Here is a 19180-nt window from a genome sequence, read left to right as displayed (position 1 = left end):
CCGGCGGGTTTTAGGACCATGGGAGATGCGAGGGTTACTTGAAACCGCTCTTTCTGTTGGAAGAGAAGGAGGAGGGGAGGGGGTTCCTTGAAACCGCTGCGCAGCTCTGTGTATCTGGTGTCTTCCGCTGGTTTTGTTTGAGATCCCTCGACTGACTCCCACGTAGCATACCCCCTCCCTCCCTCCCTCCCTCGCGTGCTTAAGCCAGCGTTGTGGTCGAGCTCGCGCTGGCTCCCTTCCCTCCCGTTCTCAGGGGAAGTCTCGCGAGGCTTGGGCGCGGGGCAGCATATCGCTTCTGCGGCTCGGAGCGGCGCCATTTTGGGACGGACTGACTGAGTGGAGCGACTCAGCGAGAGAGGAGTTTGTGCGCGCGGCGGAGGCGGCGAAAGAAGAGAAGAAGGAAGGGAGGGAAGGGCGGCTTTCGGACTCGGGAGCGTTTTGTTTTCCCCGGGACTCCAGCGGCAGTTTGTGCGCGCGCTTTTGTTTTTGTTGTTCCTGCCGCTCTTCGTGGGACGGAAAGGGCGAGCGGAGAGAGAGAGAGAGAGAGAGGTAGGGAAGGAGCCCAGGTGGAGCGTGTCTAGATCTGTATCTCTGATGGAGGAGGTGGAGGGGGGCACGAAGACGACGGTGACGCCGCCGCCTTGAAGGTGTTGAGGGGCCCTCGCTCTGGGAAAGAGCCCTTCGCCGCCTCAGAGCGGCGCCTCCAGTCCGGAGCCTCCTTCCTTCCCCCAGAGCGTCTGGCCTCTGCAACGGCACCCCTCCAGACAGATAGCATCCGTATATATATATATATCCCCCCCTCTCTCTCTATATATATATGGGGGAGTTAATTTAAAATATGCGTTTAATATAAAGTGTGTGTGTATATATATATATTAACCTTTATGCTCCCTTTATATATGTGTATATATTCATTTCTCTCTCTATATATATATGTATATATATATATATATATATATATATGTTTGTATGTATATACACACACTTGCACACAAACCTACACACGTGTATGTGTTTGTATAGCTGTATACAGAGAGGGGGATATATACAGAGAAGATTGTCCACTATTTACCAGGGACAAAATGCGGAACAAATTCGAGACCAAACTGTAGGACTCCTGCAGGACAAAACTCAGCCCAAAATGTAGGACATCTAATGAAAAGGGAGGACATTAAATGCCCTACAGTTTGGTCTAGATTTTGTCCTACATTTTGTCCCAGGTAATGGTGGACAATTATGGCAACCCATAAGGATATATTCCCTCCCTTTCTCTGTCTCCATATATACAGTACATATGGGGGAGGTAGTCTATAATTAATATAAAGTGTATACATATAAGCGTGTGTGTGTGTGTGTATATATATGTATGTATATATATATATATATCACACACATATACACATGTGTATGTGCATATGTATATTATTCAATATACATACACACACACATACATAGAGGGGGGACTATATAGAGAGACAATATATAGGGATGCATATATGTATATATATTCCCTCTCTTTACATGGGAAAGTTAATCTATATTTAATATAAAGTAAATATACACACACGTGTGTTTGTGTGTGTGTGTGTGTGTGTGTATATATATATATATATATATATATGGAGAGAGAGAGAGAGAATACATAGGGAAATATAAAGATGTGCATATGTTTGTGCACATTCATGTATGTTTATATAGGGAATATATCTATATGGGGGAGTTAAATGGGCCACACAGTCTGGACTGGAGACTGGCAGGACGGAGGAAGAGGTTGTGACTAAAGAAGCTGCTTCCGTTCAAAGACTGAAGGCTTCCACCCTGGCAGCTGCTCCTTCCTTCCCTAAAGCCTGCCCCCCTCTCTCTCTCTCTTTCTATATATATATTTGTCTTTGTGTAAATACATACACACACACACACACCCCTCAATTCACGTGCCTATATAAATTAACAGGCACAAGGCTTTTTTGGCCCAGCTTCAGTTGGAGGTAGTTTTGAGTTTAACTGCGAAGGAGAGAGAATATAGCCTCCTTTGTTCAGCATCTTGATCAAAAGAGGCCTAAACTGGTTGTAGGATGGGAGGGGAAGAGTGAAACCTTTGCAGGTCCCTGAAGGTGCATAGAAAAACAAAGTCACTCTTTCTTTCTTTCTTTCTTTCTTTCTTTGCCAGTCTTGCTTCTTCTCACTGGGTGATCTGAACTCCTTAGAGTTGCTGATCCTGACGGCTTAAGAAAGTCGCTGCAATGTCACTTACTCCCAGGTAAACATGGAGAAGATTACTTTCAGTACCTCTTCTTGTTTTTCCAGCTGTTCCTTTTGTTTGTTTGGTTTCAGTGTCACTTTTTTGTAGTAAACTGCATAGAGGCACTTAGCATTGGCATTTCAGTTGTACAGTGTTGTTACATTCAGTTAGGGTTGCACCCAAGAGTGTAGCCCCCCCCCCCAGGTCTTTTCAGCAGGGAGAACACAGTTTGGGTGCTATTCTAAGAGTGAATAAGTAACCTAGCATTTCTCTTTAGTTCTTACTAGTGTTTTAAAAGGGAGTGTTTCGTTAAATTTTTTAAAGAATAAAAATTAGGTTTTGGGGAAAACTTGGGGTTCTGTGTTGAAAAAAAACCCCAGATATAAATTTAATTGGGTGAAGAAAAAATACAAATCTAGAGAAGAGAACGGATTGCTATGTGTTTTCTCTCTGTTCCTCACTTCTAGGTGATTTGGATTCTGAATGTGAGCCTGGACAACTCGCAGCCCATTGCCTCAACTTGGGGTTATGTTTATGTGCAGCTTCTGATTTGGTCAAACAGAAGATTGTTGACTGAAAAAAAGCGGAATTGAGATTCAAACCTATTTGGTGACTTTTCACTTCAAACAGTTTTGAAGCCTTCAAAACCAGGTTGAACAACTCATGAACTTTTGAAACTGCCTTCTTCCTACTTGGACTGATTTTGCCCATATGGAATGGATAATTGCGTAAACGTATTAGGCATTGCATGTTGCTTTCAAAAAGTATTTTTACTTTTTAGTGCAAGAATTTCTAGGGGGATTTACTTATTTTGCCAACTACAAGATTGTAGTGTCTGAGAGTTCCTGACAACTTTTACTATTTTCATTTTTAGGAAACCTGTTTTCCCCCTTCAATGAAAACTGATTCCTAAATGAAGAGATTGAGGTCTTTATTTTTCATTTACATTTTTGGATTTTTTTTCACCTTGTAAAGAAGCAATATGGGAATATCAAGATAGCTGCAATGTGCAGATGACTGAATTGACTCATAGAAATGTACTTCAATTCAAATTCAGCATCTGACTTTTGAGTTCTGTTCTTTGTGTCATAAAAAGTATTTCTTCTAAAACTGATGTTCGTGACAGTGAGATATACATGGAATAGGAAAGTGACAACGTTTCAAAAGATAAGAAAAGTTGTTAAAATTAGATTTGTTTGATTTCTGGAAATAACTTTGTGGAGTCATTAAACGTGAAGAATGGGTAGCTGATTTCCGAGAGTCAGTCTCATACTGCATAACTACGGATGTAGTATCTTTAAGGAACTCGGGATATATTACAAAGGAAACAAACTGGAAAACACAAATCATAGAGAATTAATGCCAATCTGTGCAGTTCTCTTGGATTTTGTAAGTATAACATAAAATTCTTTTGGTCTAAATATGTGTTTGGTAAAGGTTCATGATGTTTAGTTTTTTACTTGAGTTATAATATCATGGGTATTCTTGATGCTGCATGTAAAGGGAATAGTATTTTAACATTTGAAAATTGCTTCCAATATTCATATTTGTATTAGTTTGAGTTCTATAAAGTTGTACTTGACAGTGTACTTAATTTATAGGTTGATTTGATGCATTACTTCCATAACTTAAAACTTGTTGCACTCCAGATGAATTTACATCATCCTTGGAATTTCAGCAACTGTAAAGTGGAAAAGTAAAAGTGATCCTGGTTGGTCAGATCCATCTGACATAGTTCTACTCCGATAAGCTCTGGTTTATTGGACCAGGAGCAACCTTTTTCCTTTTGTGCCATTTCTTTGCCTTCTTTTACCCCTTCTCCCACTTGGCTTTATTGCTTCTGTCCTGGGTTGTTAAACCACAATTTCCTGTGTTGTTCGGGAGCAGGTTTAACAAGCTGTGATAGGAGGTTTGAAACTGGTTGTGTGAGCCAAGCCTTTTGTGCAGGCACAGGCCCCTTTTTTCAGTCTAGTTGACCATGACATATGAACCTGGCTTTTAAGAACAAATTTTGCCTATAAACCTTCTAGGTAGGGACTTTGTTCTGCTCAGTATCTCATCTGCATGTAGTGATAAGCTGTTAGATGTTGTAATAGCATGGAAAGGTTTTTGTGGACATGAAACATGCTAGTAATAGGTCACAGAGAACAATTTCAGATTATCAGGCTGCATCTCCACTGCAGAAGTAAAGCAGTTTGACACAGTTTTGGCTGCCATGGCTCAATGCTATGGAATTCTGGGATTTGCAGTTCTGGGATCTATTTAACTCTGATGGCACAACAAACTACAAATCCCAGGATTCCATAAGATGGAGCCATAACTGATAAAGTGGCATCTACAGTAACTGCAATATTTCTGTAGTGTGACAACAGTCCTAGAATGAAACTTTTGTTCCTGCTTTCACTTAGTATCAGTAGTTGCTGTACAAGAGACTAACACCAACCTGATCCACAGCAGGTGCTGCAGATACACAGGGCTTTGTTCCACTTGCTTTCAGATGTCCATTGAAATCTTTCACTTTTTTTGCTAGTGTATTTATGCAGAAAAAATGTGGAGATCTCGGTCCCTCTCCATTTTGGCCTTGCCCTGAAAAAGCCTGTTTGAGATATACCTGAGTTTCCTTTGGTGAAGTAGGTTTTCGTAATACTTGTGCAATATCGTTGATGTTTGATGTTTCATTTGAACACTAGCAGGGATTCTCACCATGTCTGTTCTTGGAGCCTTGTACCTTAGAATTGGGTGACTTAGGGCCTGAACAGACAGGCCAAAATAAAGCTGCTTTGGGTCACTGTGAAGGTATGCTGTTTAAATGATGCATACATCCTAAGAGGCCAGAAACTGCTAAAGGCATGCTCCAGTCTTAAGGACTGGAGTTCAGCTTTGGCGTAGCTTCTGGCCTCTTAAGTTGCGTGTGTCATTTAAACAGCATACCTCCAAAGTGATCCGAAGCAGCTTTATTTTGGCCTGTCTGTTCGGGCCCAGAGTTTTAGTTGGTCTTTAGAACAGCCTTTAAAAAGTTTTCTCTTCAGAAGAGTGGTACATGCAGAAAAATAGATGGATTGCCTTGTTCCCTGCTTCATTCCAAGGAAAAATGGAGTTATTTTATTAAGACAGCGAGCTCCTCTTTGCTCTAATTGTACAATGGTCCCTCCACATTTACTGGGGTTAGGGTTGGAAAAACCACAAATAAAAAAAACTAACACTATTCTTTTTACTTGAGAGAACACCTCTCTAGGGATCTCCAGGTCTTCCAGTGCAACTCTATGGTAAACATCTACCAGAAGTTGATCATAGAATCATGCTGGAGCACCTACATATGTCTAGAGAAATGTTTTCTCTAGGAACTGCTAGTTTCTCCAGCACGACTCTATGCTCAATTTCTGGCAGAGTTGTACTGGAGGACCTAGAGATTCCTAAAGAGAACATATTAATCAAAACTGCAAATAATCAGATCTGCAAAAGTCAACACTGCAAATGTGGTGGACTAACTAGTAAAATATAATGTCTAAAATCTGCTGGCATGTTTGTTTTGAACAGAATCCAGTGCTGCCTCAAAGAATATGTAAGATGGACAAAACAACCTAGTTCAGAAGTAAGTAACAAGTTGTCTGAGCTTTTACATGTTTTCTTCATAAAGATTGTGTTGACTTTAACAATATAATTGTAATACGAATCATTTAACCTTTGATGTTTTTACATATGATAATAGTCTCCCCCCCCCCCCCCCCCAACCACTGATCCCATGCTCAGCCTGTTTAAAATCCTTAACTTAGGAAATAAGTAGGCAAGCCTCTTTAGTAAATAAAATGTGGTTTTGGTAATGTTGATGTTTTGAATTGAAGCGCTTATCTTGCAAAAGTTCTGTCCACATTTAGCTTTCTATCATTGATTTACATATAGCTGCTTCTTTGTGGACCTGTGAAAGTGAATCTTCATTTTCCTTGTCTTGTGTGTTGGAAGAATGATTGTTGAATTCATGCATTTTGCTCCCTTCCCATCACTACTTGTAAGGCAGGAGTGGGCAACCTTTCACCTTCAGATGTTGCTGGACTGTAACCCATGTCCCCTTTAGGCAGTACACCTAATGGAGAGGGATGATAGGAGGTGCAACCTAGCAACATCTGGAGTGCCACAATTTGTCCTTTCCTTCTGTAAGATTTCCAACTGATCTTGTAGATTTCTGGATTGGTGTCCAAATGTCTTAAAAGTATGTCTTTTTTCTCTGTGTCATACTTGAACACCTGAGACAGGGTGAAGTAATTAGAAAGAGTTGGTAAGATGTGAATTACATGCTCAGGAAAAAGGCACATGAACTTCAGTTTTAATTGCACCTTGAAGTAGATTCAAATATGTAGGTGGAGGCCAGAACCAAACAATCATGTATGTTGTTTTCTGTCTGAGTAAGCATTAGAAAGTACACCTCAGCTGCTCATAAAATGTTGATTGGATGTTCTTAGGAGGGAAGGTGTTCTGCATTTCAGTATGATGACAAATTATATGTTGAAACAGAAATATACCATTCTCCAAAAATGGTAGCCTGTGAATTCATTCATTATAAGTCAGAATATCATGCACTAAGGAGTAGAACAGGTCTTGCGTGCACACACACACATGCACACAAATCACAGGAACTAAGGTAGAGTTGAATGTGGGTGATAGGGAGTGAGCCGTCTTCAACCTCATTTTTGGGAGAAAACAGATATAAATATATAAAAATAAATGCGATGAGGAATTTCACTGAGAATGAATTATCCTTTTGCTAGGGATAATTCAGTTCACTGAATTCTTGACGGTTTGTGGGAAGAAGTCTCTACCTCCTTTAGCATCCTCTACATAAAAATTGACAATTGTTTCTAACTGTTCTGGGCCTACCCAGCAATCTTTAAAAGTCAGGTGGTATTTTCCTCACAAGCTGCCTTTCACATATATTCTTATAACTATTATTCTTAATATTTTTTATCACATTTATATCCTTCCTTTCTTCCTGAGAAACGTATGGCATTGTTTATGGTCAGGTAGGTGACCTGGATGTTTGTGTGACAGACCTCTTGAACCATTCAGAGGCTGTGTCCAGCTGCTATGTACCATAGCAGACATAGGCAAGTATTTCTGGTTCAAAAAGAATCCCAATATATGGTGAGTGTGAGAGTCGAAGGGGCATAGGCTACAATTTGTCCATCCTGGTTTACCATATCATCTCAACTCAACTTCATAGCAGCACTATGCAATGCATTAGTTGGGGGAAAAGTTATTTTCCAAAGCCCCTTCTGTGTAATTTTTGTTGTTAGGAAAGTATTCCACCTTGGATATCTTCAGTAGTAGTCAGTCTTCTACACAACTGGCCATCAATTCAATTATGACCTAATTTAGGTGTGTCTGATGTCATGAGGCCCCCATTTCTTTGGCTATAACTTCAGCATACTGTCCTTTTGAGTAGTTATATAAAATAGAATTGCAGCAGGTGAAGGCTCACTTAACCCCACATGACAAACTTTATCCAGTAGGTTGCTTTCTTCTGTTCAGTTATTAAAGCATAAGAGATTTACTCCTTTGTGAATAAGGGTAGAGATGTGAACGCTTGGGAGAAAAATGGAAAAATTCAGAAAGAAAAGCCAACCTTGATTTTTCTGGGAAAATTGAAGAAAAGCATTATGGAATGTTTTCTTTTAGAATGAAATAATGTTTTAAGGCAAGTTATTAATGTATTATTCCTTCTCTATTATTTGAGAAGAGTAAGTAATGGGTAGCTTTTATGTGAAACTCCATACAGCAGTGTTACTTGGAGTGGTGATCTGTAGACTGGTGCTGTCGTGCAAGCCATTGACTACCAGGCTGTAACAGATTTGCAGGGCTGCATCTGCACTGCAGAAATAATGCAGTTTAACTGCCATGGCTCAATGCTAAAGAAATCTGGGATTTGTAGTTTTTGTGAAATATTAGCCTTCTTTCCTTAGAAATGGAGAAACAGAATGGTTCCTAATTAGTAAAGGGGTCAGGCGAGGATTCATTTTGTTATGCTACTTATTTAACTTGTATGCAGAAAATGTACGAAGATCAGGTTTAGATTCAGAAGGAGGAGGAGTGAAGGTAGGAGGAACAAACATCAACAATCTAAGAGTGGACCTAAGCAATAAAGTTAGAATCATCCAAGCCATTTTATTCCCCATTACCATGTATGGATGTGATAGCTGCATAGTGAAGAAGGTGGATAGGAGGAAAATTAACTCACTTAAGATTTGGTATGGGAGAAGAGTGCTGACGATACTGTGGATGGCCAAGAAGACAAACAAATGGGTCCTTGAACAGATAAAGCCTGAACTCTTCTTGGAGGTTAAGGGGTGAAACAGACCATCCTGAAGGTGGCTTGAAGCTGGATTGGGGCCGTGGTAACCCCATGCCGCAGCCCCAATTTGCCTTTTTGCTGGCCCAAAAGCCAGCAGAAAGCTGATTTCCTGCCCCACTGTGGCTTTGTGGCACTCTGGCAGCGTGCGCTGTCTAATCACTGCACTGCTGGAGTGCCCTGAAACTGGCTGCCATGAGGCATGAAGCTGGCTTCCGGGCATCTTGGGGGCATGTGCTGTGGATGCCAGTTTTTCATGCCAGTCTGTAGCTTCCCTAAGATGATTAAATTGAGGCTGTCATACTTTGGCTACATCATGAGAAGGCACGACCCATTAGATAAGATAATAATACTGGGAAAGGTAGAGGATAATAGAAGGAGAGGACACCTCACATGGATAGATTCAACAAGGAGGTCACAAGTCTGAGTTTGCAGAACCTAAGCAGAGCAGCAGGGGATAAGGATGCTTGGACATGTCTTATCCATGGAGTTACCATTCCATGTGTCATTCACTTTTTCATCTCTTTTATATAGTTCTATGTATTATATCCAACATCTTTTTATTTCTTCATGATCCTGTAGTTTGTTCCTTTTATGGCCCTTGGTTTGAACTTTCCTTTGAGTTCCTGGATCATGTGGAAGCAGTGTCTGTTTTTCTTTTGTTGTTGTTGTTATCGTCTTTTTCCCCTCTGCATTGACCATTGTAATCATTCTCTTTATCATCTTTCCCCCCTCTGCATTGACCATTGTAATCATTCTCTTTATCCTTGCAGCGGTTTCTTTTGCTTCTCATTTTTCCTTTACTGCTTGAAGCATTTAATCTATTGTCCATTGTTTCTTTTCTTTCATTTTGGCCACTGATAGTGTCTTCCTGCATTCTTCCTTGATTATGTTCTTGGCTTCTGACCATAGTTCTTACTGGACTGCAACCTCAAGCTAGATAGGGCTGATGGAGATGCAGTCTTGCAAAATTGAGAGCCACAAATTGCACACTTTGGTGCAGAGGCTCAAATCTGATATTTAACAAGTTTAACATCTGAAAATTAAAACCATATCTATTTCATGTTAATTTTCAGAATTGTTTCAAAACTTAACATTTCAAATATGTATGGTCTATGACATTATTTCTTGTCACTGACTATGCCAGCTAGGACTTTGGGGAAATTGAAGTTCAAAACACAGAGAGAGCCAAAGGGTCTCTTTTCTTGATTTAAACAACTGCTGAGTACTCATCTTGTTAGGGGCAATTACCAGTAGCTAACACAGTGTAAACTGCTTAGGGAGCACTTCTGTGCACTGATAAGTGGTGTAGAAATGTACTTGCTGTTGCTACTGCTTTAGTATTACTTCAGTACTGTTTAAACAATTTATCAATAATGGGCAGATGGCTGGATCAATGTTCCTTTGTGGGATAAAACTATTTGCATTATGTAAAAGAATCACTTGCTTTAGATTGCATGTACAGTAGGCCCTTCTTATACACGGATTTTTAATACACGGATTCAAGCATACACGGTTTGAAAATGTTACAAAAAAGTATAAATTTACCTTGATTTTCCATTTTTTATAAGGGACACCATTTTGCTATGTCATTATATGCAATGGGACTTGAGCATACACGGATTTTGTTATACATGGGAGATCTTGGAACCAAACCCCAGTGTATAACAAGGGTCCACTGTAGAATACTTGGTAGACTTTTGAGTGCAGTTCTAGAGTGTTCATGTTTAACTTTCGTATTTAATTACATTATCATTTATTTTAATTATAATCAGGTTAGACCAGATGCACACAGGCGTTACAAGTATTACTCAAAACTGCACATAATGTGAGGCCTTGTATTTAATTAGAAGTGAGGACACAGTCTACTTGTACCATTCCTTTGACCTTCTTCATTATGCTCATTTTTGTATTTACTTGACTGAATGTTTCCTCTTCTGTCATCTTTCTTCCCCACCCCCATAAGTTCATATTTTTTAATTTTAAAAGATACAAAGTAAAACACAACAAAATGCTTAATATATAGAAAGGGAAAGACGGGGGGGGGGGACTGTCCCAAGCAAGCCGTCTTATTATTATATGTGCTCCTTTTTGGGCTGGCTTTTCCCCATTTAGCACAACTTTGTAGCAGATTCTGGCTGCTTTGGGAGCATGCGTCATATAAGCAACACACCCCTAAAGCAGCTGGAATCCACCTAATTTGTCCCATATGTTTTCGGCCTCATTCTTTCTTATCTTCTTAAATCTTTCCCAAAATTGTGAATTACCAGAACAGTTAAGATCAATATCCGCCTTAAAAAGTGCCTCTCTTGACTTTATTTTCTAGTTACCTTGATTCAAAAACAAAAGATCTTAGAACCATTTCCATTTTTTAACGTTTTCATAAAGAAAGCTTCATGTGATGAAGTAACTAGTACTATGTTTTAACTGATATGTTTTAATTGATGTGGTGTGTCTGTCAATTGTTCTTCCCTGCCTTCACTTTGTGGGGAGAGGTGGGTATGAAATAAATATATATACTACATTATTATTATCTTGAGAGAAAAACCTTGGCTTATATTTATACATAATGCCTTATTAATACATGATTTTCAAATCCAGCATGCACTTTAACTTTACCAAAGATGACTTTGCCAGACAAATCTTAAATCATGACCTTTAAGATCCAAAAGTGTAACATCTCTAAGCAAATCCATTCTTTCAACCATACAAAATAGACCTCATAATACAGTTTAATATTAGGTAATCCTAGTTGTGCCTTCCAACATATGGTGACCCTAAGGCAAACCTGACATGGAGTTTACTTGGCAAGATTTGTTCAGTGGAAGTTTGCCATTGCCTTCCCTTAGGCTGAAAGCATGTGACTTGCCCAAGGTCAACTAGTGGGTTATCATGGCTGAGTCGGGATTTGAAACATAGTCCAACACTCAGACCACTACATCATAGCTGTAGGTAGTCCTAGATCACCCCTTTTTAAAAAACATTACACAGTATCTCAAATTTGATTCTGGTTTCTTTCTCTACCAAACAAATCTGGAAATTTCTTTCTGCGATTTCACAAATGGTATTCCATTTTGAGGATCCGTTATGGGATTGGAAGACAGTTGCATTTATCACTGCAGTTTTCCCCATGAAGGATACATTTAACTTCCCCATTTTTCTAAATCTTTAAAATTTGTTTCCATATTGAAGTAAATAGCAATGTTACATCACAGATTCAGATACAAAAAGGAGTTAGACAAGGATATCTCCTTTGACCTTTTTATTTTTATTTTGGCATTGTTTGGAGGCTTTATTGAGAAATATTAAACAAGATGATTGAATATGTGGAATAAGAATAAAAAAACTTGTTAATTGAGGGCTTATGCAGATGATCTTGTGATAATGATTTTTTTTTAAAGAAACCCACTATACTCAGTGGAAGCTTTTTTGGCTGGATTTGAAGTGAACTGTGAGAAAACAAAATTGTTGACTAGAAATATGTCTTTGGAAGAAGAGAATAAATGAATTGCTTTATCTAATTTAAAAATGGAGGAAAGGGGGATCAAATATTTGGGAAGCACAATTATGAAGAATAACAACATACCCTTTCAAAATAACTGAGAAAATCTCTTCTGGCATCTTTCTGTCATTCAATTAGCAACATTTGAAGACTTGAGGTTGAAACCAACTTGTATGTGAACCCATTTCAGCACGTTTGTTACTACCCCAGCTTGCTCTTAGGAGAACTTGTGTTGAAGAAACTGGCTATGTTTGAAGCAAAGTGACTGCTTTCTCATTCTTGTGCAGCTTAGATCCAAAACACACTGCAGAATTATCCAGTTTTGTGAGCCACTTAGCCTTCTCTGTCAGGGAGCTCTGGTGCCACAATAAACTGCTATTCCCAGGGTTCCCTAATGTGAGTTAAGGCATTTAAAGCGGTTTGAAACTGGATTATTACTGATATGTGTTTTGGACCTTAGAGCTGAATTTCTTCCTGCTAAGTTTTCCAGAGGGCTTCTGCTGAGCAGGAATTGGGAAGGATAAGGATGTAGAGAGACTCTTTGCTTGCTGGGATGTTCATACTGTCTTCTCTGGAGGATTTATTCTGATGTGGGTGCTAAAACATTCTTACTGATTAGAATCGTGCTGTTCTCTGTTCACACAGGTTTGTTTTAGGGGAAGCTGATATAAGATTCTTGTCTTTTGTCCCTAGAGGCATTTGTTTGTTACTGCTATCAAGAATAACAAGAACTTGTATGTGCAGCACATAGCCCTGTGCAAATAAGATGGCAGTTTTGTGCAGAGATCGTTGTCTAGTAGCATTTAGATTAACTATGGGAGACCAGGTGAATAGCTAATGTAAACTTGCCTTCCTGACTCCTTCCTGACTCTTTAGTGTTGTTTGATACTCTTTTTGTACTGTTTTTTAAAAAAGTACCTGTTTGTAAATGCTGCCACAGAGATCAAGTCCATAAATGTAATGCTTGGATTTGAAGGTGGCACACACTTTAAAAATAGGATAACACCAAAAGCTGACCCTGAAAACAAGGCAGACCTCTGTTAAAAAAGGCTCTCTCAATGTTTTTAGAGTCTTTTTATCCATCCAGCCCCTTTTCCTCGTTCCCTGCTCAGCTGGAAGTTTTTCTTTATAGCAGCATCACTATTGGAAGGATGGTTGGGAAAAAACTATTGGAAAACATTGAAAACTACTCTTTCTTTGTGGTGTAAAAACCTGTCCTTATTCTTTCCATGTTATTTCAGCCTCTGGTAGCAAATTTTCTGTTAAAGAAGTAATGCCCAGGAAGACATCTACTTCATTAATTGTGGTATACTGGTAGCTTTGGGCAAGTCACACTTTCTCAGCCTCAGAGGATGGCAGTGGCAAATTCCCTCTGAAAGAACAAGAAAATCTCATGATAGTTTGGACCTTAGGGTCTCCATAAATCAGAAACGACTTGAAGGCACATGGCAACAACAACTGGATTAACTAAGAGAATAGATAGAATGAAACAATTGTCAAAATATCTTTGCTCAGTTAGACATCCTGGCAACAAATGTTCAAAGTGATGCAGTGGGAGATGATAAAACTCAGGGACTATGGAAGGTACCATTAGGTGTGCACGGTCAGCTCGGGGGCACAGCTCATAGCTCATGCCAAAAGCCACCACTCTGCTCTAGAAGACTCCAAATGTATTTTGTGAAGGCACAGGAGATGCCATCAGAACTGGGCAAAAAGAAGGCACTTCTGTTCACATGAGCATGTTCCGCTTTCATTTTTGTCAGTTGCTCTTCCTGTTGCTTTTATTACTCTGTATTTCTTGAAGGTCTGAGGTCTGTGGGGTGGGTGCCTTGTATGAGAGATTTTTGTTCATGTCATAAGACCCAAGCCTTAGATATCAAGGAGTTGGTCTTTCTTTGTAAGTGAAGGAATTGCCTAATAGAAAAAATGTCACTTAAAGATAAAAAGTATAGTTGCCACTCCAGCTTTACATATCATTTGCCCAGAATTCTTCACATATAAACCATTTTACAAATGCTGTCATATATTGCTGCTGCTGCTATTGTACACTGTTTAGGCACTTCTGAGTTTTGTATAGTTATAATCTCTTAAAATTGGTATTTCAGGCCATACGAAAATACTGCAACCCTCTTTGGATTATTTTTTTAAAATGATGCTGGGATTAACGTTCTGAGTGAAGAAAATCGAAGGAAAACTTTGCTTGTGCGATTGGGGTGCATCTACACCATAGAAATAATGCAGTTTGACACCATTTTAAGTGTTGTAGTCTTAGCCTATAGAATCCTGAGATTTGCAGATTTACAAGGTCTTTAGCCTTCTCTGCTGAAGAGTGCTGGTGCTTCACAAAACTATAAATCCCAGGATTCTCTAAGATGGAGCCATGGCAGTTAAAGTGGTGCCAAAATGCATTATTTCTACAGTGTAAGATGCACCCTAGGATGCAAAAAGGCATAATGACAATGTGGAAAGCAAAGAAGATAAGACAGCTGTGAAAGTGCCAAGATCTGTTAAACCAGGAATAAAAGCAACAAATTAGTTTGTGATAGATGTCATTTATACTTGGTTACTTTGTTCAAGGAATTTAGGATTCAGTTGATGTCCCTGCTCAGGAAAGGCAAGGAAGCTTATTTTTACCCTCCCAAATTTTCCTTTGTTTACTTCCAGAACATATTTGCAGGAGGTACAGGAGGCTAAATGGTGTGGGAGGAATAATTGCAAATTGCCTCTTCTCATTTCTTGTGATGGGAATGTCTCATGAATGTAGTCCCATTCACATGGCATCAGCATTCAGTCCTCTGACTTTAATGCTGATGTATATGGAGGTGAGAACTAAGAATATGTAGTAGGTATGAGTGTTTGGCTTGGATATGCTTCAGCTACAACATAAGTTTGTTCTTGGGAGGTTATAAACTAGAGAGATGTGGTCTAGTGAAAATTAGTAAAGCTTCTATCACTTGAATGCAGAACACATATTAAATATGAAATCCGTAGTGCTAAAGTGATAAAGACTCCTGGTTGGAGTCTAATATCAAACACTGTACATTGAATAAAAACATTTTTGTGACATGGTAGTGAGATAGAAGATTGTGATAGGGCTAAGCAGCTTGTTCACTGTTGAACATCACACATAATTAGGACTCAACAAGCTGTGCTAATGGTTAAATCCATTTTAAGTTTGTTTTTTCAAATGGCAAATAGTTTGATTAGTAGTAAATAATCCAGCTACAGTTGTGTTAAGAGTTCATGCCTTTTATCACATACAGTCAATAAAACAATTTCTTTAAATGAAGACCAAATTGAATAGTTTTCACAACTCTGAAAATTGACCTAGTAAATGTGTGTTCTTATGTGCCCTCAAGTCATTTCTAATGTAGGCATTTAATTTTTACATCATGACAATAGACTATTCTGTTTTATTCAGTTACTGTAAGTCCTTGTGACTTACCTGTTGTGAACATTTTGTTTTTTTTGTGTGGCTGGGATTTTGTCAAGGCAAAACGATAATAGAACATTGCTAAAAAAAGATGAATTTTTCTAATGTACACATTCCTTTATTTTTGTGCCATCCCAACAGATGGTCATAGTCTCTCATCATATGAAACCTTAATTGGGGATATTTTTTAAATGATGGTTATGGCTAAAATGGAAGGTTACAAAATGTTAGTACAGTGCACCCTTGCTATCTGCTGGGGATCCATTCTAGACCCCCTCCCCCCTGATAGCAAAAAATGTGGGACCTTAAGTCCCATTCTTTTCAATGGGTGCACACTACAGTTTGTGCCACTGTGTGCGCACACACCCATTGAAAAAGCTGGCGTTTACTGTCTCCAGAAGATCAAACTGTGGATGGCAAACCTGTGGTTGGCACAGGTGCGCTGTACAGCACAACAAACCAGGAATCCAACTTATACATGAATAGGTCAGGGTTGCTGCAAATCCTTGGTTCATGTGGGTTCACTCCATAGAACAGATTGATACAAGTCGTGGTTAATCGGTCAAATTTGCACTGTTTGGGAGATGGTGTCATGGTATAAATCATAGATACAATGTGGTATTCTCTTATAACCTGTGATAGCCAGGAACTGGTATTGGCTTTTGAAAATCCTTTGTTCTTTGGAGAATTATAATTGCCTTTAGAAATGTGGCTTGAATGCCTTTATCACCATTTCCTCTTGCAGGGTTTGTTTTTGGCACTATATTTTTAAGGATCTCTTTGCAACCTGTGCATTTATTGGTCATTTCTGCTGGTTTTGCTCTTCTTGCTTCCTCTAACACGTCAAGCAAAAGGGGTGGCAATCACAGAAGACCAACTAAGCTGTGGCACCCTGTTTGTGGTGTTTACTTCCCAGTTAATTTTGCCTGGCACTAAACTCACCATCCCTTTGACAGCAGTTGAATTTTTTAAAGGCTTTTAATGTGTTTCTGTTTTACTTGCTTTGTCTTGACTTACATATTTTGTCTTATTTTTTAAACTGCCTTTTAAGCAGTGCTTGAAGAATGCTATATAAATGTGTTAAGTAATTAAAAACAAAATAAATGTGTTGGAACACCTGGTTAAAACTGGGCTCACATTTTTGTCAGACATCACATGATATAGAGATGTCTTAAGTTAGGTTACTGTCCCTTTCCCCGTTCAGTAAGATGTGTAGACCTTCTGAGTTTAAACGTTTTAATGTTGTCAATTTACCTATTATACAGCATGCAGTCTTAGGGATTCTTAATCTAAGAAGTGATGGGGATCCTTAGACAAACTAGTAGTATTATTTTGTTTACTCAGAAAGTACTAATACCCTTAATTTCTTAGCAAATAGTAGCATGTCTTTTTTAAATGCCAAAAAGTATGTCCAGGGAATAGAAATGGCTGTAGAGGCTTTCTTCTTGGAATGCCCACAAGAAATTCATTAGGGATGTAGAAAACCAGGGCTTCCTTTTATATGCTGCTGATTTATTTAATTACTTTATTATATTCATAGTACTGTATACTCTTTCTTTGAACTGCCCCATGCAGCTTGCATAGGGTTTCCAAAAGAAACCCCACCCAAAAGCACTTTGGTTCAGCAGCAGAACTGCACAATATGCTTTCAGAGTATGCCCCCCCTTTTATTTTGCTGTATGCCTTTCTGTTGTATTGCTCTGATCATGTGGGCTCTAATTCTGTGGCTCAAATTGTATTGAGCCTATAATTTATTTATTTATTTATTTAGGTATTTATATCCCGCCCTTCAGCCCTAATGGCTTTCAGGGCGGCTTACAATATTATTTTTAATTCGACAGTTCCCTGCCCTCAGGCTTACAATCTAAAAGACACGAAACAAAAGGAGAAGGGAATGATGGAGGGAAAGGGGATGAGGTCCAGTGGTTCTTCTCTCCCTCTAAGGGCTGGACGAAGACAGATGGATTGGAGGGAGGGCTCTCCTTCCTTCCGGCTTAGTCCTGATGGAGCTGGACTTGCCTGGCGAACTCCCTCTCAGGCCGGCAGATGGCAGTTGTGGAGGGCGGAGTCTCCTTCCTTCAGGCTAGTAATATAATGATAGTTATTGCATATAATGTTTAACAGTCTAGTAATATCTCACACTGTAGTCCAACTAGATAGTGTAGGTATGGTTTTTATGTTATAAATTCAGCCTGAAATAGGGTGTTCTATGCCTGTGTAGCAAAATGTGCACATGAGGCTCTATCTGGTGTTAGTCTGAATTGGAGTACTGTAGACCATTCACTTCAGGTCAGTAGAGTTCTCATTGTATGTAGACAATAGTGAAACGCTTGCTGAATTTCTTTTCTTGGAATGGCTGAGATGCATCTGCTGTTCCATTACAGTTTACTTATTTAATTTATATCCTTTGCTCCAGAACTGAAGCCAAGGGCAGCTCACCATAAGATTGAAGCAGATAGAGATGAAACTAGAGAAACAGGCATAGGTAAAATTACACAAAGGTTGTAACATTAAAAATGAAATACAGTGGACCCTTGTTATACGCTGGGGTTTGGTTCCAAGATCCCCCGTGTTTAACAAAATTCATGTATGCATTAAATATAATGACATAGCAAAATGGTGTCTCTTATAAAAAATGGAAAATCAAGGTTTGATATTTGAAATTTATACTTTTTTGGAACATTTTCAAACCGTGTATGCTTGAATTCGTGTATAAAAAATCCGTGTATAAGAATGGCCAACTGTATGCTGTCAGAACTACCGAATTGAATTTAAAAGCAGTTAAAATCATAGCAAAAAGAAAAGACACAGCATCAACCCATTAAGAGGGTTAATTTGAATTATTTAATTGTCCTCAAATGTCAGTTAACAGTTGCTTCACAATTATTATTACTTTTTGCTAAGGAAAACATGTTAGCTGGACAGCTTTGTACCTTCATACTTATATGGCAGAAAAAATTGCCAGAGAAATGAAAGTGTGTGTTGGCCAGCTGTATGGGCTCATATTTGTAGTGAACTGTGACTTGTGAAACGTGAAAATATAAATAAAAATGTGAATATGATCAGCTTTGTTTTCTAGATTTTTGTGCATAGTAAACTATGATAAGCATAATGATGATGAACTGTATTGAGTTATAGATGCCTCCACTCTTCCTTTTTCTGGTATCACAACAAAGAGTTGTTTGGAAATGTGTGCTTTAATCACAGTTTGAATTTGACAAATTGATTAATGTTACAAACAAATCCTACAAACAAAGCTACCTCACTTGCATCCGTTTCAGAGCTTTTCCAGGTGTTCTAGGGTCTGTTACATGCCTATCCCCAAAGGACATTATGCTTACTGTGACTTGCTTGCAGCATCATTTTTAGGGCAAAACATTTGCATTTGCTGGGATTTGTGCTCGGTTATTATAGCAGGTGAATTGAGTCATGCTTCCACAGTGCTGTCTTCTCCAAATTTGTTGATGATATTTGAGCTGGTGAGACCTAATGATATGTGTAATGGTGTTCAGTCACCTGTGTGTACTTACTTATGTTCTGGATCTGTACCCCATGGTTTCTTAAAATATGTAGAGTGGGTCAAGGAGGTGATTAATAAATTCCTTTTGGTGCTCTCTCTCATTCATTCATGCATACACACGAGCACAGAAAGAGAAGGAGAGAGAG

General features: G+C 38.9%; 1 protein-coding gene across 5 annotated transcripts in view; it reads left to right on the top strand.

Moving 5' to 3' along the window:
* The first annotated feature begins 217 nt into the window (after positions 1 to 217).
* The window catches only part of GPBP1 (GC-rich promoter binding protein 1), a 40022-nt gene continuing 21059 nt past the window's right edge, over positions 218 to 19180 (top strand). Inside the window, exons 1-5 of one of the 5 annotated variants that reach the window (XM_042452839.1) lie at positions 218 to 549; positions 2168 to 2257; positions 2707 to 2890; positions 3114 to 3628; positions 5777 to 5831. The gene's annotated coding sequence lies outside the window, so the exon portion shown is untranslated. Of the gene's footprint in view, positions 550 to 2167; positions 2258 to 2706; positions 3629 to 5776; positions 5832 to 19180 lie in introns of all 5 variants that reach the window. The other 4 variants (XM_042452842.1, XM_042452841.1, XM_042452838.1 and 1 more) reach the window with 4 other exon arrangements.

This window comes from Sceloporus undulatus, chromosome 2 (assembly GCF_019175285.1).
Source record: "Sceloporus undulatus isolate JIND9_A2432 ecotype Alabama chromosome 2, SceUnd_v1.1, whole genome shotgun sequence".
NCBI classification, from domain to species: Eukaryota; Metazoa; Chordata; class Lepidosauria; order Squamata; family Phrynosomatidae; genus Sceloporus; species Sceloporus undulatus.
This window is presented reverse-complemented; position numbering and strand designations above follow the sequence as displayed.